Source organism: Salvelinus sp. IW2-2015, unplaced genomic scaffold, assembly GCF_002910315.2.
Source record: "Salvelinus sp. IW2-2015 unplaced genomic scaffold, ASM291031v2 Un_scaffold2197, whole genome shotgun sequence".
NCBI lineage: Eukaryota > Metazoa > Chordata > Actinopteri > Salmoniformes > Salmonidae > Salvelinus > Salvelinus sp. IW2-2015.
In genome coordinates this window covers 31851-49163 of record NW_019943527.1, presented here as the reverse complement: position 1 = coordinate 49163, position 17313 = coordinate 31851, and the positions used below count along the sequence as shown (strand labels likewise).

General features: G+C 42.7%; 2 long non-coding RNA genes across 2 annotated transcripts in view; one reads left to right on the top strand and one right to left on the bottom strand.

The window, feature by feature from the left end:
* Window positions 1–2449: 2449 nt before the first annotated feature.
* Window positions 2450–3292, top strand: LOC139025061 (uncharacterized). The gene is made up of 3 exons (XR_011476500.1): window positions 2450–2525; window positions 2782–3019; window positions 3204–3292. It is a non-coding gene; the product is annotated as an uncharacterized lncRNA (long non-coding RNA).
* A 748-nt stretch (window positions 3293–4040) lies between these two features.
* Window positions 4041–17313, bottom strand: part of LOC112073247 (uncharacterized) — a 13501-nt gene continuing 228 nt past the window's right edge. The window contains exons 2-4 of the long non-coding RNA XR_011476499.1: window positions 5445–5570; window positions 5074–5146; window positions 4041–4883 (exon numbers count right to left, since the gene is read on the bottom strand). This is a non-coding gene — a long non-coding RNA (uncharacterized lncRNA). The remainder of the gene's footprint in view (window positions 4884–5073; window positions 5147–5444; window positions 5571–17313) is intronic.

Here is a 17313-nt window from a genome sequence, read left to right as displayed (position 1 = left end):
TAATGGCATAGTGCCAAATCTTTCCCTTTTGCTCAGTTGGAGGCCTGCCAGACGAATGTCTGACTCATCGTTTCTCCGTTCAATAGTGCTCTCATGGCCAACGCCCGACCAAGACGAGCGCGCGTTGACCAGTCAGCAGCGCAGTTGACGCCAGTCAGCGCGATGACGACCAGTCAGCAGCGATGTCGACCACGTCAGCAGCGATGACGACCAGTCAAGCAGCGTGATGGACCCATAGCAGTCAGCAGCACGACCAGTCAGCAGCGATGTCGACCAGGTCAGCACGTGCGACCAGTCAGCAGCGTGTCGACCAGTCAGCAGCGATGGTGACCAGTTCAAGCAGCTGATGACGACAGTCAGCAGCGATGTCGACCAGTCAGCAGCGATGACGACCAGTCAGCAGCGTTGTCGACCAGTTCCAGCACGCGATTAGTCGACACAGTTTCAGCAGCCTTGTCGACAGTCAGCAGCGATGTACCAGCACTCTATATAGGGAATAGGTACTGTATATAGGGAATAGGTACTGAATATAGGGAATAGGTACTAAATATAGGGAATAGGGTGCCATAGGGCTCTGGTCTAAAGTAGTGCACTATGTAGGGAATAGGGTGCCATAGGCTCTGTCTAAAGAGTGCCTAGTTCGGAATAGGGTGCCCTACTCGTCTAAAGTAGTGCACTATGTAGGAATAGGGTGCCATAGGGCTCTGCGTCTAAAGTAGTTGCACTATGTAGGGAATAGGGTGCCATAGGGCTCTGGTCTAAGTAGTGCACTATGTAGGGAATAGTGGTGCCATAGGCTCTGGTCTAAAGTAGTGCACTATGTAGGGAATAGGGTGCGACTTTCATTTGATCCACAGTGGAACTCTGTTGTCCTTCTGTTGAACTTCAAAGGTCAAATAAGGTCATCCTGTTAAGACCACAGAGACACCACACGTCATTGGTTGAATGTAATAAATTACACGTTTTTATTGATGCACAAAATGTACAAAATAACAAGCAAATGGACAGCTCCCCTTTAGTCCTCCCCCTCCCAGATGAAGCCCCTTTAGTCCCTCCCCCCTCCTAGATGAAGCCCTTTAGTCCCCCCCCCCCTCCTAGATGAAGCCCCTTTAGTCCCCTCCCCTCCTCTAGATGAAGCCCCTTTAGTCCCCCCCCCCCCCCCCCTCCTAGATGAAGCCCCTTTAGTGTCCCCCCCCCCTCTAGATGAAGTTAGATTTTTTTTTGAAAGATATGACTCACTACAGCAAGTCCAATGGTCCAAGCCAAGCCATGGTATTTCTGAGAGAGACAACACATACCCAATTAAAAGGAATAAAAACACCTTTTATGTACACATTTTATGTCAGAACTTTTACAACATGCCATCTATATATTTATACAGAATATGCTTGTTACCACATACCCCTGTATAGAAAATATATTATGGAGTCAAATGAAGTTAGACTCAGGTCTATAGACATGGAAAGTACAACACTGCCTTTTTAAAAATCTCCTTTTGAAATTCTTTATTTTCAAATACCCACTTATTCAGTGATTTAAGTCTTTATTTGCCTCATTACTAAAAGAAGAACTCTCTAGTGGATCATAAGCACGCTTGCTATTGTTGTGTTGTTGTTGTATTTTATCCTGGAGGACCCGAGCTGGCCTTGTAGAAGCCTGATGAGAAAATACTCAGCCAGCCTCACTTATTTACACTGCGAATCTCTGAGTGATCTCTAATGACTCTCTCTCTCTGTGTTGGTGTGTGTTGTGTGTGTGTGTGTGTGTGTGATGTGTGGTGTGTGTGTGTGTGTGTGTCTGTCTCTGTCGTGTATTTATCCTCTTATTATGATGTTGCCTTAGTCCCTCCCTGATAGGCTTGTCTCTCCCTTCTCTTTATGTTTCAAATCTAATGTTATTTGTCACATACACATGGTTAGTTAACTCGAGTGTAGCGAAATGCTTATGGTCAATATCTCCTTAAATAACCCCCTAAAGATAGATAGAATATCCCCAAAACCAGGGGCGCCAACTTTGGTTTAGAAGTGGGGGGGGGACATAATAATAATTTATTTTTTATCCAGTTGGATAAACACTCCAAACAAGCCTACCCAACCACTCGGAGGCGCATCCACATGGTCCTAAAGCACACACATTTGCTCATTTTTATCACATTTCCAATGATAAAAACTGGGGGGGGATAAAAATACAATTCAGAATGTGGGTGGCACATCAAATGAAAATGTTATTGGTCACATTACAACATGGTTAGCAGATGTTAATGCGAGTGTAGCGAAATGCCTGTGCTTCTAGTTTCCGACAGTGCAGTAATAACCAACGAGATAATCCAACATGTCCCGTAACCCCCCCCTCCCCAGTGGAAGTTGCGCCCCTGCCCAAAACATCCCAGATGTTTTCCTTCACAATGTAGCAGAATGCTTTTACTGATGGCTGGTTAGCTATGTTGGGATTGGAGCAGTAGACTTTGATGTCCTGGATCTTTTCGAATCCCCTAAAGATGGATATCAAGCAGTTTTACAAGGCTAGTAGTTCATAGTCAGTATCTCCTTAACCCCCTAAAGATGGATTATCAAGCGGTTTTACAAGCTAGTAGTCAGTCACTATCTCCTTAACCCCCTAAAGATGGATATCAAAAAGCGGTTTTTACAAGGCTTAGTAGTCAGTCACTACTCCGTAACCCCCTAAAGATGGTATCAAGCAGTTTACAAGGCTAGTAAGTCAGTCAACTACTCCTTAACCCCCTAAAGATGGATATCAAGCAGTGTTTTACAAGGCTAGTAGTCAGTCACTATCTCCTTAACCCCCTAAAGATGGATATCAAGCAGTTAGCAGGGCTTGTAGTCAGTATCTCCTTAACCCCCCTAAAAGATGGATATCAAGCAGTTTTACAAGGCTAGTAGTCAGTCACTATCTCCTTAACCCCCTAAAGATAGATATCAAGCAGTGTTACAAGGCTAGTAGTCAGTCACTATCTCCTTAAACCCCCTAAAGATGGATATCAAGCAGTGTTACAAGGCTTGTAGTCAGTCACTATCTCCTTAACCCCCTATAAGATAGATATCCAAGCAGTGTTACAAGGCTTGTAGTCAGTACTCCTTAACCCCCTAAAGAGGATATCAAGCAGTTTTACAAGGGCTAGTAGTCAGTCACTATCTCCTTACCCCTAAAGATGATATCAAGCAGTTTGTTTACAAGGCTAGTAGTCAGTCACTATCTCCTTAACCCCCTAAAGATGGATATCAAGCAGTGTTACAAGGCTTGTAGTCAGTCACTATCTCCTTAACCCCCTAAAGATAGATATCAAGCAGTGTTACAAGGCTTGTAGTCAGTATCTCCTTAACCCCCTAAAGATAGATATCAAGCAGTTTTACAGGGCTTGTAGTCAGTATCTCCTTAACCCCCTAAAGATAGATATCAAGCAGTTTTACAGGGCTTGTAGTCACTATCGCCTTAACCCAATCCTCACCTTCTGATGTTGCAGTAGCTTTGGCACTTGTTGTATGAAAAGTTGTGTGAGCTTTTATGTGGATAATAAAACGTTTTGGCACCATACAGAGGTCTGAATCACCAGAGTTCTTCACAAACTCCATTTACGGCATAACATGACATACTAGTGCTTAGAACACCCACAGCTCCCATGGTTACGATGCAAGTGGATGGGAAGTGGGGTGGGTTATGGGTTAGGATCAATAGGAGTGGTTGTATGATGAGGAAATCAAAATGGAGTGTCTGGGTGCATCTCAATACACTAAAATAGGTTTCCCTCCATGTCTCCTTTCTGTCTTTCCTTCATCTGCAACGATGTGAAAGAGCTGAACAAAGTGAGAGCTCATTTCTGGTTTGTATCCATCACATTGCCTTTACTTAACACCTGCGTTTTCAGTTCAGTGCAGACGAAGGAGAGGGTGAGGAGTGGAGGAAGCCCCTTCAGACGATTGGGATGGGACCCTCAATGCAGAGACTGAGCCTAATCTACACAGGTGCCCAGTCCCAAACCAATACCTCACCCCGAACCCTAAGACCTTGTTGACTACCTGACAGATTGTTTGGATTTGTATCAGTTATAAGGTTAAATCACCCATCAGCCTTCTGTAAGTTAAGAAGTGTTGGTGCCATACAACTCCAAGTCCTTTTAGATTGGAGGAGTCAGAACTTTTGGAAAGGGACAAGCTATTGGTTTGGAATCAGGCCGTTTTGTTCAATCCCAGTCTCATTCTTTAATGTTTGTAATGGAGCCTGGTTTAAATCTTTACAGCGGTTACTTAGAGACTGACAGACAGCGTTGTTTATATTCTACACCAGTGCAAAAATATTTTTCAGACTAACGTTGTTGTACGGAATATTCATATTTTTCTGTTTATTTTCTGTTTTTTTGTTTGAGTTTTGTTTCCTGACTGTAGATTTTCTAATATAGCTTTTTCCTTGTTGTTCTTCTTCTTTAGTCTTATTAATATAGCTTTTTCCTTGTTGTTCTTCTTCTTTAGTCTTATTAATATAGCTTTTTCCTTGTTGTTCTTCTTCTTTAGTCTTGTTTCCATCTTGTAACACTTTAGTTTTTTTTGTTTCGCTATTTTTCTCTTTAATATATATCTCTATAGTTTCTCTTCCTTCATTTTCTTTTTTACAAAATGGGAGACAGAATGATGAACAATACATAGACTTGTTCTTTTCATCAGCTCTTCTTATCAGACCGGATCATTTTGCTTTTCATTCTTGTAAACAAACGGGATTCAGCACACCACAGTTTGTTCTCCCTCGTTCTTCATCTCCCTCCGTGTTCTCTCTCTCTCTCATCTTCCTTCCCTCTCTCCTCTCACTCTCATTGGAGAAGTGCCCTGATTTGTTTGGAGGTGCTGTCGTCGTTTAGATGTCGGGTCGTATACCTGGAGTGGAGTAGAGGAGGAGGAGAGGATGGGAGGAGAGAAGGAGGAGAGGACAGGAGGAGAGAAAGACACATGAGATGAGTATATGTACATACACTCTACACTCTCTCTCTCTCTGTGTCTGTGTCTCTCTGTCTACTCTCTGCCTCTGTCTCTTCCTCTCTCTCTCTCTCCCTCAATGTCTCCTCACCTCAGTGCGGTTCAGTAGTTCCTCCACCACTGTTGGAAGGCTGCTCTTTCAGCACCTTGATGCAGCCCTTCATCTGTACACACACACACACACACACACACACACACACACACACACACACACACACACACACACACACACACAACCACACACACACACACAACACACACACACACACACACACACACACACACACACACACACACACACACAAACCAAAGATGCGCACAGCTTTAGAGAGAAGGTCATCACCCTACAGGAGGACATCTTGTGTGGTCAGATAGAAGCAGCATTTTAATGCAGTATACGAGTAGAAACATGGATGTTTGTGTGTGTGTGTAGTTTTGTGTGTGTGTGTGTGTGTGTCTTACGTCTATTTTGGAGGTCTTGGCGAAGGCTCCACAGGGTGGACATGGTCGTACAGAATGATCACTCCCACCATCACCCTCATACAGAACAACATGGTGTCTGTGTTGGTGAACCTACAACGGTACTCACTATGGAGAGAGGAGAGGGACGGAGGGGAAGGATCGGAGAGAGGTAGGTGGGGGGGGGGGAGAAAGGGAGAGGGGAAGAGAGAGGCAGAGAGAGGGTGAGAGAGTAAGGGGTAGAAAGAGGGAGAGAGAAAGAGAGCAGGATTGTTATTGCTTTAATCAGCTTTAAGACGCTGATGTTCTTTTGGATATGACTTTTATGATAATGAGTTATCATGCCAATAATGTGACAACAGCAACCTTGGGAAAATCCTCGCATTATCATTAATAGCAGACTCAGTGAAAACAATGTACTGAGCAAAGTCAAATTGCTTTTTACCAAATTACTGTACGACAGACCACGTTTTCACCCTGCACACCCTAATTGACAAACAAACCAAAACAAAGATAGTCTTCTCAGCTTTGTTGATTTCAAAAAAGTAAGTAAAGTTAAAAAAAATTGACCCATTTGGCATGATGGTCTGCTATACAATTGATGTAAAGTGGTGTAGGGGAAAAAACATACGACATTATAGAATCCATGTACACAAACAACACGTGTGCGGTTTAAAATTGGCAAAAAACACACACATTTCTTTCCACATGGCCGTGGCAAAAGCCCCACCCTCTTCAATATATATACAGTTGAAGTCGGAAGTTTACATACACTTAGGTTGGAGTAATTAACTGTTTACTGCCTCAGAAACGCCGGATCCGGAGCACCGCCCCACCCGCCCCACACACTGCATTAGCATAGAAGCATAGGCTTCAGAAGTAGATAGTAGCATCTAAATATCATTAAATCACAAGGTCCAAAGACACAGCATGAAGATACAGATCTTAGTGAATAAAGCCACCATTTCAAATTTTTTTAAAATGTTTACAGGAACGACAAAATAATGTAAATCTATTAGCTAAAACCACGTTAGCAAAATACACCACTATTCTAAACTCCCATTCAGTTTCTTACTCCTTCATGGTGCTATCACCAAATGTCGGCCTCAACTAAGATATGATAGCCAATAACCTATAAAAAAAGCCATCAGATGACAGTCTGATACATAATTCATGGTATAAGGATGTGGTTTTTGTTAGAAAAAAGTGCAAGTATTTCAGGTAGAAATCACAGTTTAACAATTGACCCGAACATCAACACACTAGAAATTACTAGATCAGACAACGTGTATGACCAATTTACTCATCATAAAACATTTCATAAAAATAGACAAAGCATAGCCAATGGAAAGACCCCGAGTTCTTTGTGATTCAGACCATATTTCAGATTTTTCTAAGCTTTTTCAGCGAAAACACACATAAAAATCGATATAAGTTAGCATACTACATGTTCCAACGTTACACGAGCATCGATTCCATGCCAAAGAGCGCTATACGTAACCACCGCCAAAAAGATATTATTTTTTCACTAACCATTCTCAAGAATCCTTCAAGACTGAACTATCCCTGTAACAATCATTTTACAACATACATATACCAGCTTGTTCGAAAAGGTGATATTTTAGCCAATACAAAACCGTGGTTACAACAATGAAAATACTTAGGAAATCAAGCCTCAAATATGTCTGACGTCATCTATCAGAGTGATCTAGTTAATTAAAAGCTAATCATATACTTGACTAAAAATACAGGGTTGACAGGAATCCAGAAAGACAAATTAGTTCTATAATGACAACCGCTGATTTTACATTTTTTTAAAATTACGACTTTACTTTTACAATGACGGGTGGACCCAAGTGAACGTATACACAACAAAAATAGAGGACGATACTAATGCGTATTAAATATATCGACGAAATACACTGAAGTATCATATTAAACTAGTTGGCTACTGGGCTGATCTATCCAGTCAATATCTTGCGGGCAATGTATCCTTCTATGTTAGATAAACGCTTTATGGTCGTAGACTGGCCTTGTCCTTCGAAGATGTCCAATCGTACACAGACGACAACGATCACCCCTAAGAAAGCGAGTCCAAACCTTTCAACGAGTGCACGAACAAATGAAATTCCTCAGAATCGCGAACTACAAACGGATATAAATTGAGGTATAAACACGGTTCAAATTGCTACATACTATTATGATGTATTTTAACAACTTATAACGAACTGAAAACATGACCGGGAGAAATATTTGCTAGGTTAAGAAACGACTGTGTGAGAACGAGACAGGTACCGATGGCTGTCACGACTTGAGGCGCCACGATGGAAGGGCGCGGTTCTGCTGTACGATTTTGTCATTTATAATAGGCTGTGAACGTCCATCGATTCATTGAAAACGTGTGAGCGACGAGACACTGTCCAGAGGAAGACGTAAGCAGTGTCAGGTTTCTTCATAGCGATTCAACGTGTAGGCACTTATAAACAGACCGCCAGATCAGAAGAGGTAAACAATTTCTGAAATTCTGAACCCTGTCATGGAAAAAAGTGCGATGATAGAAATTGTTCTGTAACCACTTCAGAGACAAATTTCTAACTCCATATAGAAACAGATAGACTGTTTTCAATCCGAAAAGTAACGAATAACTATCCAAATGGTCGGATCAAGAATTGGAGTACGAGGCAGTTAATTGGAAATGTAAAAAAAAAGGAATAATGCGTAACAGCTCCCTCCATTGACAAAAGGTGTAAACTGTGTTATTTTCAGACCACTTTCTTGTTTACAAACTAAAGATTTGGCAGCGGTTAGGACATACTACATTATGTGATGACACGAGTGAATTTTATACCAGAAATTGTATTACAGACAGAATATATTTACTATATAATCTCACTGTCATCACAATTCAGTGGGTCAGAAGTTTAGCATACACTAAGTTGACTCTGCCTTTAAACAGAACATTGAAAATATCCAAGAAGAAATCTGTGCATGAATAGAAAGCTCTGATTGCTAATTGACAATTGTTGAGTCAATTGGATGCTGTACCTGTGACAGTAATTACAAGGGGCCTACCTTCACAATCAGTGCTCTGTGCATATGACCATCAATGGAAAATCAAAAGAAAACACGCCAAACTCAAGAAAACAGTGTAGACTCCACAGTGCTGGATTATCCTTGGGACAATTTGCCAAACCTGCCGAAGGTACACCCGTTCGATGCTGTAACAAACAAATAGTACGCAGTATAAAACACCATCGGAACCACGATAGACGCGGTCATGTAGCCGCATCAGGAACGAGTGCGGTCTGATCTCTAGAGATGAAGTCACTTTGGTGCGGAGTAAGGCAAGTGAACTGGCAAGTACCAGAACAACAGCAAAGGACAATTGTGAAGATGCAGGAGGAAACAGGTACAAAGTATCTACATATATCCACAGTAAAACGAGTCCTATATCGACATAACTTGGAAGGCTGCTCAGCAAGGAAGAAGCCACTGCTCAAAACCGCCATAAAAAAGCCAGACTACGGTTTGCAACAGCACATGGAGACAAAGATCGTACTTTTTGGAGAAAAGTCCTCTGGTCTGATGAAACAAAAATAGAACTGTTTGGCCATAATGACCATCGTTATGTTTGGAGGAAAAAGGGTGAGCTTGCAAGCCAAAGAACACCATCCCAACCGTGAAGCACGGGGTGGCAGCATCATGTTGTGGGGGGTGCTTTTGCTGCAGGAGGGACGGTGCACTTAAATAGATGACACCATGAGGAATGAAAATTGTGGATATATATGAAGGAACATCTCAAAACATCAGTCAGGAAGTTAAAGCTTGGTCGCAAATGGGTTGTCCAAATGGACAATGACTCACAGCACACTTCACAGATTGTGGCAAAATGGCTTAAAGACAACAAAGTAAAGGTATTGGAGTTGCCATCACAAAGCCCTGACCTCAATCCCATAGAAAATTTGTGGGCAGAACTAAAATGCGTGTGCGAGCACTGAGGCCTACAAACCTGACTCAGTTACACCAGCTCTGTCAGGAGGAATGGGCCAAAATCACCCAACTTATGTGGAAGCTTATGGAAGGCTACCCGAAACGTTTGACCCAAGTTAAACAATTTAAAGGCAATGCTACCAAATACTAATTGAGTGTATGTAAACTTCTGAACCAGGAAAGTGATGGAAGGAATTAAAGCTGAAATAAATTATTCTCTTACATTATTCTGGCATTTCACATTCTTCAAATAAAGTGGTGATCCTATCTGACCTAAGACAGGGAATTTTTACTAGAGATTAAATCTCAGAATGTGATAAACTGAGTTTAAATGTATTTGGTTACAGACTGTATATGATAAACTTCTGACTTCAACATGTATCTACGCGATAAGCGCGGGCTAACTAGAACAGTCTCTGCAGCACCCCAGGCATGTCACCCTATAGCTATAGAACGATGTCAAATGTACTATCTGTTTGCGAATGATCTGTCGACTATCTGGCTCCAGAACAAGGGAGTGTCATGACACAGCAGCCACCTAGATCTGTCCCCAACCAAGGAGGGCCTTCAGCAGCACCTAGATCTGTCTCCAACCAAGGAGGGCCTACAGCAGCACCTAGATCTGTCCCCAACCAAGGAGGGTCTACAGCAGTACCTAGATCTTCTGCACAGCTTCTGCCAGACCTGGGCCCTGACAGTAAATCTCAGTAAGACAAAAAATAATGGTGTTCCAAAAAAGGTCCAGTCGCCAGGACCACAAATACAAATTCCATCTAGACACCTTTGCCCTAGAGCACACAAAAAACGATACATACCTCGGCCTAAACATCAGCACCACAGGTAACTTCCACAAAGCTGTGGATGATCTGAGAGACAAGGCAAGAAGGGCATTCTATGCCATCAAAGAATTTGGCATACTAATTTGGTTCTGACAAAAAATACTTGAATCAGTAATATAAACCATTGCCCTTTATGGTTGTGAGGTCTGGGGTCCGTTCATCAACCAAGAATTCACAAAATGGGACAAACACCAAATTGAGACTGCATGCAGAATTCTGCAAAAACACCAAATAATGCGTGCAGCGCAGAATAAGGCAGATACCCGCAAATTATCAAATTTCATCAAAGCCGTTAAATTCTGCAACCACCTAAAAGGAAGTGATTCCCAAACCTTCCATAACAAAGCCATCACCTACAGAGAAATGAACCTGGAGAAGAGTCCCCTAAGCAAGCTGGTCCTGGGGCTCTGTTCACAAACAGATCCCACATAGCCCCAGGACAGCAACACAATTAGACCCAACCAAATCATGACAAAACAAAAATTGTACTATGTGACACATTGGAATGAATTAACAAAAAACAGAGCCAACTATAATGCTATTTGGCCCTAAACAGAGAGTACGAAAACAAATTTGAAAACAAACCCAATTTTGATAAACTCCCATATCTACTGGGTGAAAGACCACAGTGTTCCATCACAGCAGCAAGATTTGTGACCTGTTGCCACAAGAAAAGGGCAACCAGTGAAGAACATTGTAAATACAAGCCATATTTATGTTTATTCATCTTCCCTTTTGTACTTTAACTATTTGCATATGTCTACACTGTATGTAGACATATGTCACTTGCTTTGGCAATGTTAACATATGTTTCCCATGCCAATAAAGACCTTAAATTGAAATTGAATTGAGAGGGAGACGGGGGATAGGAAGAGAGGAAGAGTGGGATAAAGATAAGAGGTAAAAGAAAGACTATGTAAATATAGAAAAGACAATTCAGCTTACACTTGGCCTGAAGGTCATGACATGACATGACATGACATGACATGACGTAACATAACAAGAGAGAAGGAAAGAGGATGGAACGAGTGGAGGTACTCACACAGCGAGACAGTAAGAAAGAGAGAGGTGGAGTAAAAGAAGGAGAGAATGTAGAGAGGGATTAATAAAAGAAAGGACTAGATAAAGAAAGGATTAGATAAGTAAAGGACTAGAGAAGTAAAGGACTAGAGAAGTAAAGGACTAGAGAAGTAAAGGACTAGAGAAGTAAAGGACTAGAGAAGTAAAGGACTAGAATATTTTACAACCCAGCCGTCGTTTCAGGTGGGCTGAGTTTGCAAATAAATGCTATTTTTCTCACTTCTGCAGGTGACAGTACGAAAGAGACACAATGGTGCTGGGCTAATAGATTAGCAGGAATAGGGCAGAGCGCCGTTAACTCTGGCAGGCGGTTAACAAGTTTATTGCTTTCTCTCCGTTACTGATCTGTGCGCAAGGACATGTTATTTAGTTATTGCACATGTGTGTTCTGATACATAATAATAGACCACTAGAGCCGCTAGCCTATGTTGGGAAGAGTAAGTTCTGGAGGCTCACGTCTGAAATATTGGCTGTTGCTTGGAGTGGTTTGTCATCTACTGCAGAGCTCAATACTAATCCAGCTCAGAATAGTATACAAGGGACGAGAAGCCATGTAGATTGTATGGAGAGCTTTTGGGCGCCTTATGGAAAGTAACGGTTCTGTGATAGTGACGTGAGCTTTTCTTCTAGAGATAGGCCACCGTTCGAGACCGAGTGTGATACTCATATATGATGGTTCGCAAGGGAAAGTATGATGACGCACAGGAGTACCATGCAGTGTGATTTAGACTCACTCAGGTCTCCCTGGAAAGACAGAGACAGAGGGGAATCACTGGATAAGCTAGGAGCTGACTAATTAATCGTCAACTGTTTGGGTTGACTTTCACGTTGTTAGGGCCTGTGGTCTCTCCTTCCTCATACTTCACGGAACCACGTTCAGAAGGAGAGAACCATGTTAGGTTACTCGCTGGTCTACTAGAGACTCCACGGTTTATCGGGCTCACAGAAGGATTAAGTGATTTGAGATAAATCTTATAGAAGGAGTATAAAAGGTACCTGTTTTGAACTTGTATACAAGATTAGATGATGGCGTTGCGTCATAAGTTCGCTCGGTACCACAGATTACAAATGTATCAAGCATAGGGGAACATTCAACTTGAGATCGTAGCACGCGCGCTCGTAGAAAGTTGCTAGTGCTGGCCCTTATTGTAATTTGGGTTCGCAGAATAGAGCTGAAACGCTTGAATGATTAATTAAGTAATGCTTCTTGTATTTTGCAGCCCTACGATTGGCATCCATAGGCCTAGACATTGGGGCGCCCTGGCTGGACTTTAGCGCGCACTCTAGGACTGGTAAGAATTCTGTCTCTTCATAGCATACACAGGACCTGAGTGAGGGTGAATGAACGGGAGAGAGAGCTAGACTAATGGAGCAGTACTACAGAATGAATTCGTATCCTGATATTGTTCTCCGTCTTTTTTGGGGCCTTGTGTTGGATGTTGTGTTGGTAAGGAGTATATGTTTGAAGAAGAGCAGGCTGTCGTTTCTGTTTCCGATAGGACTTCACAAAAAAATGGATGTTTATGCACAAGAGCTTTTCTGATAAAGAGTAAGAGTACATGTGGTAAAAATGGTGTACGCGTCGTGCATTTGCAAGTAATTTAGCAGTATGCGTTATGTGTTGCGCTCTGACTACCGTGGGTTTGGTGTGCAGTGTTCATACACCCTGACTTAGCTTTGACAGACCCGCTGACATAGTTCACTCTGTGCTTCGCGAGCTGTATAGAAAGGCGTATTTGTTAGCCATTAATACAAAGATGTGTCAGTCATTACGTGCTCATGCGTGACTAGCTCTCACACTTGTTCATTTGAGTCTTCAGTCATAACTTGTCCAGCGACTAACAGCAAGTAATATGTGGTCGGCACAGTCACAGACTCGACACCATAAGGCACCTTTTCACAGTGTCTTCTGTCTTAAGGTCTTTGTTTTTGTAGCATAGAAATGCAAGTCATTTTCCAGGTGGGGAAAAAGTAATTATTGGCGCATCAAAAGATGTTTTTTTAGAGAAAAGTCCTGAATACGACTGCCAATTAGTTTTGTTTTTTGTGTTATGAGCAAATGGTGGGCAGTACAATTAAAATTTAATGATAATGTGCATAACACGTTTGTATTAGTTTCGCGTTGCTATAATTTGGCTTAAATCATATTTTGCGCTACAAGCACAGGTAAGTGGCAGTCCTGTTCATATGGACATAGGGGAGTCACTAGAGCGCCTTGGCGCTGAGAAGACGCTAAGAAAGGCTTGTAGATTCATATCACCACTCAAACGAGCGAACATTTTCCATTACGAAGGAAGTCTTGTTGTTTGCAAATACTTTTTACATAATCAGCCATGTTTACTCTTGCACACAATTGTCACATAATGTCTATGTTCAATATTCTAGCGCTAACAAAATGACGCATATGCCCGAGTCTAATCGAACAGAGTGCCGTCTCATTACTAATCACTAGACGGTGATACACAAACAGACTGGGAAGGGCGTAGCGCACAGGTAAGAGCCTATTCTTGCAATTGCTGGCGCTGGACGCGCCCTGTCTGCTCCTGAAACTCACTGCTTCTGTCTCTATGTCTCACTTCTTGGCAGTCACTTTGCCTCCAGCGATGAATCTAAAGGTTTGTAATTAAGCATAGGCCGTAAATGGAGAAAGACACTCGCAGAGCGAATGGCACAAGACTAGTGTAATTACGCTATACTAATGGCGTCATCTAGGAGCAGCGCATGGTCTCAATGGGCAGAGTCATCATGGGTGCGCTTGGGCTCTGTGATGTGAAGGATGCAGCCAATTAAATCCTGTGTGTTCAGTGAAGGATCGCCATTAATCGCTGTGTGTAGTGAAGGATCACGCATTAATCCTGTGATGGTAGGACTGAAGGAGAGTCACGCAGATTAATGCTAGTGTGTAGTAGATCACGCGTATCACCAAGATCCTGTGGTGTAGTGATGGATCACCAATGAATGCCTGTGTGTACGTGAAGGATCACCCATTTTTTTGGAATTTTTTGTTTTTTTTTTAGTTTTTTTTGTGTTTTTTTTTTTACAAAGTGTTATATGAATCCTGTAGTTGTTAGTGAAGGATCACCAGATATTAATGCGCCTGTGTGTAGTAGAAGAGATACCAATTAATTCTCTGTGGGTGATGTGAAGGATGCAAGACGGCAGAATTAATCCTGTAGTGTATTTTTGTGAACGTTAAGGATACAACATAATACATTTAATTAACAAAACATTTAGTAGATCATCCAAATTAATCCTGTGTGATGTGAAGATCACCAATTAATCCTGTGTGTAGTGAAGGATGCTACGGCATTTAATCCTGTCGTTTGTAGGTGAAGATCACCAATTAATCCTGTGTGTAGTGAAGGATCACGGCATTATTTCGCTGTGTGTAGTTGAAGGATGACGCATTAATCCTGTGTGTAGTGAAGGAATCACCAAATTATCCTGTGTGTAGTCGAAGATCAACCATTAATCCTGTGTGTAGTTAAGTCTGTGCCGCCAGTTCTGATCTACTGTAAGCATCGGGCTTCAGAGAGAAACTGGAGTATTTCGCCTAAAGGGAGATATAAATGCTAGCTCATACGATTGCTGTGATATCCGTCTTGTGAGAGAGATAGTGGGATATCACGTATAAAAACACCGGTTTACGCTCAGTCTGCTGAGCCCGCACATTGCATACAGCTGTGTTGTCTTGATCTATATTATCTCTTCATATGTTAAATGTTCAAGAAGTATGATCGGGCCGGCTGATACCTTCCTCGCATACAGGAGAGACTAGTATGCGACGCATCCTCTTCGGTTCCATATGCGTCTCATACTATTCCTAAACCGTTCGCCTCTCTGCTAATGTCTATATAGAGAGCGCACATAGGCTCCTTGCGCTGATCTTAGGCTACTCTGCCTCACTCAGCCATCCTTCTATTCGTATTTAAAACATTCCTGTTTCCAGCCCCACTGTAATCTTCTACAACCACTCGATGAAATGTGAACGATTTTATTATTCTTGAAGACATCTCTTAACAGGTACTATACGTCTTTTCCTTTCATGTTACTTACAATTGATAGTGTACCTCAAAGGGGGGGGGCAGGGGGGGGGGGCGGTGCAGCATGCAACAAAGATAGCTTCAGATGTGCGAGTGGGCGCTTCTTATATTAGAATCTTTAATAACGTAAAGGCACACTAACACAGGTTGAGAGATACGAGAATCACACCTGGACATGGGCCTGCTGTTTGTCGACGACATATCAAGTCCGACGATACCACGACTCGTTGTAAACGATAGACGTAGATCCGTCTGTACCGTCCGGCGTATCTTCTCAAATAACCTATACATTTCTAGCCATAGAACGCGGGTTCGTTATGCCAACTGTTATTTATGCCGTTTTATAGACGATTTGCAGAAGAAGGCTCCGCCGTTGCTGCAATCATGTATAGATGTAGTCTTTTAGCTGGGTCATCAGCGCACGCTGGAAAGAACCGGATAGGCTGCTCGCGCAACTACTCGCTGGAGTTTCATCTCACATCACACGTTGTATGAGATGCACACACAGCTCGAAGAAAGCACACTCACTCGCTTGGGCAGGAAGACAGATCCACTCAACGGCGCGCAGGTTGATATACAATGGCAGCGCCACTAGAACTTATGATACGATCTGAGGATTCATGTTTATCAAATCTAACTTAGAGTATTCGTAGAAGCAGAAGAACTCCGTGTGTACAAATCATCTGATTGCTATACGTATATGGCAGAGAGAAGAGGAGAGGGAAGAGGACTCGCTGGGATAGTAGGCGATCACACAGCACGAGGCGAGAAAAGATACGAAAGCGCTGTTATATGTTTGATATACTGGCTTAGATATTCAATCAAAACATGTGGGGGTGGAGAGATGGAAGGAAGTGTAAGTGGGATACTTGTATGGATCGCGTTTATTGATGTGTGACACAGTAAGAGGACGATGGACCAACAATGCACTCTGCCTCTCACCTCTTTTTCCTTATCCTCGTATTTAACAGCCGCTGGACAGGCGTAGAGCATTAATGATCTGTCGCTCCTGATCCATTGAGTCAACCTAAATTTCACACGCGAGAATGACTGAGTGACAGAATCAAGAGGTCGTGTACGAGTTGCAATGCAGGCAGGCTTATCTAGGCCGTTCAAAAGAGTATCTTCTCCTGCCATCGTCAGCAAGACTGTGTTGAGCAAGGAGGACGTCTGAGGGACAGAGAACTGGGTGCATTTCGCGCACATACAACTAGCGTAGCTGGGTACTTCAGAGTCTACGGGCTAAGGCTTAGGTTATGCAATTAAGAGTGTGTGTTCCCAGAATCACCTCTGTTACAAGGCCTGCTCTTCACCTTTGGTTGGGAGGAAATAAGACGCGCGAATAGATATATGTGGGCAGTTGAGGATCGGGGACCTATTCACTGGTCTGCTTGTGTGTCTACGTAACCATAAGCAAGTACACGCTAGTAAGCAAGTGTGATGGACCAGAGACTGGGAGGTGCATCAACCCTGTGTGTTTCAAGAGACGTGTTCACACAAGAATGTAATGTTGGAATGTGCATATGTTAGACTAGTTTCAGTACCACCTAACAGTTGTTTTTACACACATGTGTGCACTAGTATGTAAAGTCGTTTACTGCTAGTAGGCGCATAAATACGAGCACAGCCACAGGTCGCTCATAATATCCATACACAGCCCCCTAATATGCTCAACTTGTGAGATACAATTGGTGCTCGCATCGTAACAGATTTATAATATAAGAGCCACAGGGTCTGCAAGCTTATGGTCTTATGCCTGCATACCGCTATTTTTGTGCGCCTAATTATATTGAAAACAAGATTACTCCCTCCCTCCACTCCCTCCTCCCTCCCTCCCTCCCTCCCTCCCTCGCTCGCTACGCTCGCTCCTCCCTCCCTCCCTCCTCCCACATCCTCTCTCCCTCCTCCTCCTCCTCACTT